The sequence below is a fragment of the Camarhynchus parvulus genome, chromosome 1 (genome assembly GCF_901933205.1).
Source record: "Camarhynchus parvulus chromosome 1, STF_HiC, whole genome shotgun sequence".
NCBI classification, from domain to species: Eukaryota; Metazoa; Chordata; class Aves; order Passeriformes; family Thraupidae; genus Camarhynchus; species Camarhynchus parvulus.
In genome coordinates, this window is record NC_044571.1 from 103,517,330 (window position 1) to 103,527,660 (window position 10,331).

Here is a 10,331-nt window from a genome sequence, read left to right on the forward strand (position 1 = left end):
AACTCTGAAAACAAAGGGTAGTGAAATAATTGATTATGGGATACAGAGGAAAATTCTCTCCAGAGATGTTATTGACAGACATCTGTCCCATGTGACTGAAGTGCACTCTGCAGTGCTTTGCTCTTAGTAGTCCAAAAAAAAGACCAGTGCCATTTAGAAAGAATTAGAAACATTCACTTGTGCTCAAGGTAAGAGTACTGATATTTGGCAGTAAAGTTAATCGAGGAAGAATGAAGAAATTTTTTGCCTGGATGCACCAATTCACATAGGTGCAAAAATAATAAATTTTGCAGTTTGTGGTGGGTTAATGCTTTAAATTCCTGCACATTTATCAACAGTCACAACATCAGTCCTCTCTAGCAACCTGAAAACCAGCTACATCAATCAGTGCAATTAATCCTGTTTCAAAACCTGCAGCTCTTATCCAAGGCTTGTTTTATTTATATTTTCATTTTAATTTTACCTCCTTTCCTCATTCATCTTCTCTCATTCGGCTGCCAAGGGACTTTCAGATCATGGGATCAGATTCTGCTTAGCCTGAAGGGCTGCCTCTAGATTTCAGCTGTTTGATATTTGGATTCCCAGTACCAGGTATGTAGCTATATCCATCTGGCCCAATTGTTCTGTGTTTTATGCATGATTGTAGGGTATTCATATTTTGGGTTTTCTGAGGGGTTTTTTTAACTCTTTGTTGGCATTTTCTGTCCTCTAGCTTCCAATTTCTTGTAGAAGACTTCAAAAAATTGCCTCTGCTTCCCCAGGTTGTATGGAGGTGATTCCTGGTGGCTTCTTTTAGTCATGATTACTAAATCAATATTTTGCTCTAATACAAGCAAGCTACCCTTTTCTTGCTGTTTTACATCTCTAACTGCAGTTTGAGAATTTACTAGGGAATGAAGGAGTGCAAAATCCAAAATGGAAAAATTCAGCCGCGTTCCAGAGCACCACTAGAGAGAATGTTGTTTTATTCTCAAGAGAATGAGGTTACAATTTCTTGTCAGTTCTAAAGCTGCCAGGTTTGGATTTGGTTGAGATTCCCAGAAAGGATGATACAGAACCATAATCTCATTCTGGGTAAAAAAAGAAATACTTTGCATAAGTTTTTGGAGCTAAGAAGTTAGTTCATTGTTAGTTCATTGAATGATTTAGCAATATAAAGCTGGGATTAACTAAAATTGTCAAGCTTCATGAATTATACAAACTAACTCTATGCAGTATTTTATATGGTTGTAAAAATACAAATGACTTCTTATCTCTTATCCATCCCTGTGTTCAACGTTGCAGTGTTTTCCTTAGTCTTAGGGTCAATAGTTCCTGTATTTCTCAATCAAAAATGGTGTTTTCTATTAAACATTTTCAAGAATTACCAGCTAAGCAGTTTTGGGTTTTTTTCCATTATAGAAGAATTAGTGTGAGTAAGAAAATAGGAAATGGTCTTGATTTTGATGCTTAGATATACTTTCCCTTTCATGCACCTGTGGAGAGCTTTGAGTGAATTTGAGAGAAGTGGTCAATGTTGTTAATTAAAAGCCTCTTAAGGACACATGTTAATAAAATAAATTATTGCTGAATTGGTGGAATGAAGAACTCAGATAAAATTGAACAAAAAAGTGCCATCAGAAACTATCACAAAAATCAAAGGAAAAAAGTGATTCATTCACTGGAATGGAGAGGATCTGAATATAGTCTCTTTGGAATCATAGAAAATTTGTCTAAGCTCACAGACTGTGTTCATACATTTCATTTTTTAAGTGACAGCTTTTTTATACTTTTCAGTTTTTGGTTGCTCTAAGCTGCTTAGGAATCTTAAATAGGTAAGAGAATATATATGTTTAGATTCATCCTGACTATGCCCTTTCAAATAAACTCTAACTGTTATTTTGGGTCATATTCTGCCAGACCAGATTCTACCTTGGTGTAGAACAGAAAAATGAAGAGGTTGTAGCTTCTTCCCCTTCCCAAGTAAAGCAATTTGACAAGACCACCACAGCTCCTGTCATTACTCTATACAATGAGCAGCATGCTGTATAATTTCATCATACTGTTATTAATATCAATATTGTACAGTCTCAAGAAATCATATTATCAGAAAAATCTCAGCTCTTCCCTTCAACACTTGCATCATTTAAGCTGATGCATGTAATAAGGAAGATGGAAAAAAAAATTTCAATATACCAACTGTCAGTGAAAGGTGGAAGGTAATAAACCATCCTGGTCTAAATGTAGCAATAGATCAGAAAAACTATCTAATCATAACAGCTGCTGAAGATCTTAAAATGTTGGATTTTTTTTTAACATAGCCCAAGGTTTGCTCTAAATGTACATATGAATATATCTAAGAAAAAAAATATCTATAGGAAATGGTACTCATTTTGACCTCAACAATCCATAATGCAGAACTTCTCTGTGTTGCATTCAGGAACTCCATGACATTTCAGTAAGAGTTTTGGATGACTGAGAAACTCTGCCCTAAGTCTTCAATACAACTTCACTTTGTGAAGCGTCAAATAATGGCTCCTTTTCCTTTTCCTTTTCCTTTTCCTTTTCCTTTTCCTTTTCCTTTTCCTTTTCCTTTTCCTTTTCCTTTTCCTTTTCCTTTTCCTTTTCCTTTTCCTTTTCCTTTTCCTTTTCCTTTTCCTTTTCCTTTTCCTTTTTTTCCTCTTTTTCTCTTTTTCTTTTTTTTTTCTGTGAGTAAAGGAATGAGGTTTAAAGAATATAGGAAAAAGACTTCTTAAGTTATGTGCTATATGGGCTTGTATATAATTGTTGATAGCTCCAGGAGCTGCTGTTACACAGAACTGACTGAGCAATCATTGTGACACACTTTGTATTCCATGTAGCTGCAGCACAAGAACTCCAGTGGAGTCAGCAGGGTGTGAGAGCAGGCAGTTCCTGCACTAAAATATATGTACTATGATATTTGCAGGTCTGGGAACTGCATGGGTGAGCCTATGGCTGATAAACCCGGGCAGAATGGAGGCTCTAAAGAACAAATGGATTTTTCTGCCCATCTGTGCTCCCAGAGAAAAGCAATTTTGAGGAACAGTACATTGCAAGAGTACTGAGGTGGAGAACTGTCTTTATGGAGCTGCTCTGGAGCTGGACAAGCACACGGCCCCATGAGCCACAAGGGTTTCCTCTGGTGTGCACTTCTGAGAGGATTTGATTTCAAGGGCAAAACTGCCATGCAGGAGCCAGAGTTTGACATTCAAATACTTGGAAAGAATATGTACTTCAGTGGAGTGGGGATACTTAAAATACAACTTCCCCTTGTCGGCACCAAATGTAGGATCTGATACGTAGGAACATGGTGAGATAATTGATTAGATTACCGGGTTAAATCCTGGTGTCAAAATAACTAATCTTCATGAAATTTAAATAAATGTGCCCTTGTTCAACTACTGAAACCATAATGATCAGCTTTTTTTAATATCTAAGAGGCAGAAATATGTCTTTCTTGGCTATTCATTGCTATAAATTCTTCCACCATTTTCAATGTTAGAAGTATCATTTGGTCCATTTTTGTTTCTGAATATTTTCTGTGTAGAATAAGCGCATAATCTCATGATTTTTTTCTTCTCACTCTTTAGTATCCTATACACAACATTTGTACTATAAAAAGGTATGGTTGGCATAGTCCTGTTGAAAACATGAAGATCTAAAATTAATCCTGATGTTGAAATTTCATTCAGAAGTTGCTGTTATATTTCTCATGAAGATGACTTTCAGTATTTTTTTTCCAGAGATAAAATTTAAGTATGAATGTATGTATTTGGATAAACAGATACTTACAATGAGGTATTTTTTATTAACTATTAAATATCTTTTGGGAATGTGAACTTTCACATTTTGCATTTATTGGAGAAAATGCATTGAAAATAACAGCAAAGAATACATTCTTACTTCTTTTGAATTTATAATTAAAACATAGTGTCTGAATTTTTTTGTAGACTTCTGAGTGTACTACATTTATTTGAAAGCTGTTTTTCTCCTCAATATTACTTTTTTTGATGGTTGAAATAAATTACAAAATTTTCTGTGAGAACAGAGGTGATGGATGGCACAATTTCTAAATATCTTGGACAAAACTCAAGACTCTTAAAAGAGGACAAAAGTAGTTTCTTCTAGATCAGGAATGAAATATGAGAATATATATGTGGTATATGCCTGAATCACAGCATTTATGGCACATTATAAAAAATGGACACAAGCACAAAAATGTTTGCTTCAATAGACATCAAGAAAAAAATTTAGAATATCACACAACCCCAAAATCCCACCAGCTGCAACAACAAACACAACAAAGGCCATCACTCAATGGAGAAGTGATTGCAATTAATTTGGGATTCTTAGGAAAAGAACTTATAGGTCTGTATATTTAAGCTTGCCATTAATGATTTTCTTAGCTCACTGATTTGTTTTTTTATAATTTCCTCACAGTTATGACTGAACTTTTCTGGAGTTGTTTTGGCTTTTTTGCTTCCCCTTTTATTTGTTTATCCTTAGACTCATGCAGCCATTGAATCTTATATGTAACTATGTTTGTCTCTACAAGGATAATATATATGTGGGCTACTATAAGAGCCTAACTGGTATATTTTCTGATACTTGTTTCTGGATTTTGGAACTCTGCTTATAGAGCTCTTAGCTACATCTTCAGCCAAGCAAAGTATAAGGCAGGGTAGTTTTTCAGAACTGTGGGAATACCCTTCTGCTGCTGCTTTATTGGAACTTTATTGGAATATACTTTATTTTACAGAAGGTTTTATTGACTTTTTGGTTTAATGGAAAGACTGAAGACATCAAGAAACAAAATTCATTATTTAAACAAAACTTTTAAAACCATTTTGGAATAGTCTGCTATGATAATGGAATAGAAAAATGAAAGAACTTAAAGAGTTAAAGAAAACAGGGATAAGGACAAAGACAAAAAAGTTTAAATTCCATTGAAATTTTCATGGCCATATATCATATTTCAGAAGGTTTTCAAGAACTGTAGAGTAGCATTCTGAAAATTACATTAAAAATTATGACTTTATGAGAAGAAAAATCCCTACAAAAGTCTGCTTATGTACTGAAGCAAAAGTCCTTGAAAATATCTATTAATGGGTATTTGGGGACTATGATTTTTCAGCAGATGGGTTACCCAGCTAAAAACAACTCAAAGATATCCCAGCATTTCCGAGAGATTCCGTTTCTTGAGTCTGGATCTGCTGTTCTGGTGCTCTCTAACATTAAAAACTGGTTTAGCAATCACTTTTATTAAAATGGTAAGATAAAATCAAGAAAAATTTCTATCACATCTGTTAAGGGCTTTTATATATCTTTTCTCTTCCTTTCCCATCGCTAGTTCACCAAGATATGAACAGTGATAAAAGCACATGCACTATGCAGCAGTTGTGTTTCAGATCTCTCAATGCTGATAAGAGTCCAATAATGGGGTCCTAGGCCTAGAGGTGGAATGTAGAATCAGTGCTGTAGAATGGGGAAAGCAAAGGGTCCATATGAACTTTAGAAACCTTTTTCTGTACAAGCAGAGCACTACAACCTTCTGCATGAGAGATTCCTTCCTCTAATGTGCTGTGAACGGACTTCTGGTGCCACGTCCCACAGGAAGCTATCCATCTTCCTAAGGCTGCAGCTGAAAAGCAGCATTCCCAGGCACAGCATGTTCTCAGCCTTATTTGTCCTCTGAACACAGAGGAAATTAACTGTAAACCAAGAATTGCGGAAAAGAATAAAAAATACATCCATAAGATATAGTAGTCAGAGTTGCTAGTCATGAGAGGTCTGGGTTTTTTACCTGAGGCATGTGGAGCTACAGAATTCTTATGGATACAGAAAACACTTCAATCTGTGTTTCTTTTTTTTCTACCAGACACTGGCTAGAAGTACTTCTGCCCTTGGGAATGCATCTCGCAATAGGAAGACATAGTTGATTTTGGTACTTTCTATATTGCAGAACCCTCTGATATGTTTAATTTTGCAACTGGGTTATCCTGTCTAAGGCTTGTGCCCCCAAATAAAATGTAGAATAATGCCATTCATGTCAGCTTGATGTCTTTCCAAATGTCTGTGTGTCTGCCTGCAGCAGCTGGCTCAAGCACTAAACTCAAGCCCACATCATTTTTCTGAACACTTCAATTTTTTTCCTCTAATGCAGGAACAGTTAAATAACAATCACTGTATTTAACCTTAGCTGTGGCTTTTGCAAAACTTTCATTAAAATTCGAGTTTAGGTTAATTCTATAAAAAATGTTCAGACACATTGAATCAAGGGAAAAGGGCTGTTTGATGAAATACCTGGCTGGAACGTAGCTCTGTTTTTCTTTAGCTTAGAAATTGTAACATGAAAGCAGAGTGTTAACTATAATTTCTTTAGTTTAGAAATTGTAACCTGAAAGCACAGTGTTAACTATATTTGCTACCTTGCAATCAATTCATATAAACCCTTCCTGTCCTCTGAGTCTGCGATAAAAGTGTGTGCATGAGATATGAAAGTGAAATTTGAGTTAGCTTTCCTCAATTTAGTGAGCCTGCAACACACTAATTTTATTAATAAAGGACCGAAGTTTAATTTCCCTTTGCATCTCTAAGATGTAAAGGGCATTAGTTTTTAATTGAGGAAAGTCTGTAATGAATTAATTATTCCAGTATTAAGTTGTTCATTACAATTATTTTCAAGTGTCTTTCCAGTTGAGTATATTTTTTGAGTGGCTTGATTTTGTATATCTCTGTTCTTTATCTTTTTTGGTGATATAAAAACTACATTTTCCCTTTTTGATCCTTTTTTTTTTTTTAGAATATTCTCTATGGCCCAATTGAATTCTCAGCACCCCCTCTCTTTAGAAGAATATGTCAGCTCTCAAGTGTCCAGTAGTCCTTTTTATCTGATGTGGACTCTTTAAAACCCACAAGCATGTCCAGGATATCAGATTAGCTTTAAAATGCTGCCATTCATCTGCTCAGTTTAATGCATTCTCAGTCGGGAGTTGCTGTGCTGGCTAAAGGCTATGCCACGCTGCAGCTCAGAAAATGAGAAAAGAAAGGCAGCCAGGCTCGGGCTAACTATACCATTAACTTTCCTTCAGCCTGCAATACATCAGCAGAGCATCAGACCTAATCATGTGGTTTGGTTTTTTTGATTTTTTTTTTTTTATTTTTATAGCTGCTCTACCACAGCAAATAACGATCAGAGGTATTTATTCAGAAAGGAACGCTGTTTAGTCCTCTGGAAATTTGCTGTTCTCTTAAACAAGATATGCAGTGACTGCCCATTAATTGTGCCATGTATTTTTCTCTCTCCTTTACAAAAAACAAACTGTGCTTTGCATGCTCAAGGAAAAGGGAGAGGGGAAGTCTTTACCTGTAAAAAACAAGATAATGTACTTGACTAATCCCAGAGAATATCTAACATAAATGGTGTTATGTTGCTTTTCCTGCCAGTGGATATTGTGGAATCATGTATATTGATTAACTAGTGATGCAAACCATCTCTTTTCTGTGTCCTATTGACTGGGTCTGTGTTGCACTTGCTAATACCTAATTGGGTCTCAGGGCAGTAAAGCTTGCATTTAATTTATAGACAGTTTTCTTTCATTCCACATTGGAAAAATCAGATTTTAAGTACCATGGGAGCACAAGATTCAAAGCTAGTCACCTGTAAATCTTGAAGAAAAAAGTTGGCTTGAGGCAGGATGTCTGCAAAATATTTAACTACTAGAAGGAGGCAGAAAGTGGGAGAAACACCAGTTCACTGGGGAATTTTTTTGTGTGTGAATTATGAAAGACGTTGGGTAAATTCAGCAAAAATGACAACAGTGAGCTGCAAATGAATTTCAGCCAGAACATGCATTTTAATGGATTATCTGTTTAACCAAAGCATATACTATCTGCAAAATAGATATTAGCTGTCAGAGGTTGAAATTTGTATTTTAGTTTAGAATACCACTCTTCAATTTATTTCAGAAAGTAGAAAGCCAACTGGCTTATTTTGAGCAAAGTGTAAGGACTTTCCATTTTATTTTGTGAGAATAAATGTGTGAATAACTATCACATCATCATTTGTATAAAACATATCAAGAAGCAATATTTTTATTTCTTGCTTTTCAAAAGTACATCTATAAATCATCTGCCTCTGTAAAGAAATACTTGAAAGGTTGTATAAAATTTGGTATGTGGCCAGATGTTTCATGTTTCACTGTATTGCAGGTGTTAAATGACAACACTTGAGGCATGCTCCCTCATCTTCTCAACAAAAATAAGAACAAAGAACAAAACCCAAAAACCTGTGGCCACCAGCCTGTGGTGGTGTTCACAGGGGTCCCAGGATGAGGGAAGAGATGAGAATCTTGACTCCATGTTTCAGAAGGCTGATTTATTATTTTATGATATATATTATATTAAAAGAAAATTATATATTAAAACTACACTAAAGAATAGAAGAAAGGATTTCACCAAAAAGCTAGCAAAGAAAGGAATGGAAAAGAATGAATAATCAAATCTTGTGATTGTTCGCAGCCTCGACATAGCTGGCTGTCATTGGTCATCAAGTAAAAATAATTCACATGCTGGGTAAACAATTCTCCAAATCACATTCCAAAGCCGCAAAACATGGAGAAGATGAAGCTTCCCAGCTTCCCAGGACAAAAGATCCTGGCAAAAGGATTTTTCAGAAAATATGTCTGTGACACCAGCCAGCTCAGGGAGGGTTGTTCCCTAGGCAATTCCCATGCCAGGGAAGTGGGACACAGGAATTCCCAGACATGCAAGAAAAGCTGCTGAGCAACTTCACAAGAATGTTAAGGACCAGCCAACCTCCAGCGCTGCTGCTTCGTGGTTTGAAAGCTGCAGGTGGCTGCTGGGGCACTGTCCTGCTGCTGCTGGCCAACCTGGCCACAGCTACCAAAAGGACTACAGGAATATCCTGCATTCCTTTTTTTCTGACTGGGTGGCAGAAAGCCACATCATGGATTCCCTCGGGGCTCTCATGAGGATCAGTACTCAGTGCTAACAGGGAACATGGACAAAAAAAATTACAGAGCTGCCAGAGTTATACACCAACTCCCCATGCTTCTTCCATAACTCTTTTGCTTTTTCTGCATCTTTGGTGCAAGAAGAAAAGCAAGGAACTTATCTGACTCAGTTTCAGTCATGATACCATGTAAGAAACAAGCAAGCTTACCCAAGTAATTGTATTACAGTCTTGGTGCTAAAAAGCATATGGAGGTGAAACAGATTTTGAGTCTTTTTTGAGGTAATAGAGTTGGTTTTTTACCATCATTCTAATAAGTACAACTGATCCCTCTGTTCCTTAATACAATTAGAAAAAATCTTATATTTTTGAGGGTTTTCTGTTGGCTGTCCCTGTGTCCAGGTCTCTCTTGTGTTGTGTGTCTGTTGTCCCCATCATGCAACTATTTCTCTCAGTGTCAGAAGTACACACATACCTATGGCTCATTTTCTCCTAGCAAAGGCACTCCCACGAGCACAGCTAGAGAAAAATGACACACTGCTGGCAGAAAAACATTTACCCTGGCCCCATTCTCCCTGAATGTTTAGTGACATGCTGACACTGCAGGCCTTCCTCCTCTCTTGGATCTTGACTTCTTTTGGTTATGGTTCCAGCGTGGCACAGCATGTGAGCATGCCTGGACTCTGCTGCACAACATATCTACAAATAATTTGGGGCTAATAATTTCAGACCAGGTACATTCTGTTGCCACCTTTTGACTTTCCCCTTCACACCTTTTTTTTCTGTGCTGATAAAACAAGCTTAATGAGACTTTATATCTTCCCACCACTAATTAGTTAGAATAAGTTCATCTTCATTTCAGTACTGTAAACTTGATAGTATTTCTCATCCTTCCATTTTTGTGTGTCAGCGTGTGTTGTAAGGAAATTGGTGAGGAGCTGGGAAGGGTCAAATGTCAAATGTTTAAAAGATGATGATGTGAGAAAGCTGCAGAAAAGTGCCAGACTTCAAAAATTGAGTAGAGGTGTTGGACTGATAGTGAATGTCTAGAATGCTGGCATAGAATTTACAGTGGCAGATCATGAAACAGATCTGTCCCATTTTTGTTCTTCCTCACAGTCAGAAACAAGGCATGATTCAAGCAGAAAGAGTACAAAGAGCTGTACAGCCAAATTCCTTCACTTTTTCCTTGATGTCTTTTCAGAACTGGGAGCTATGCAATTATGGATGCAAAATAGTTTCCAACTAAACAACTTCTGCAAAAACCTTATCATTCTTTGTTTGAACTGTTTGGCTCAGCCCTGCCCAATCCCCAGTAATACACCTATCTAAGGCTATTTATCAAAGATCTAGAAAC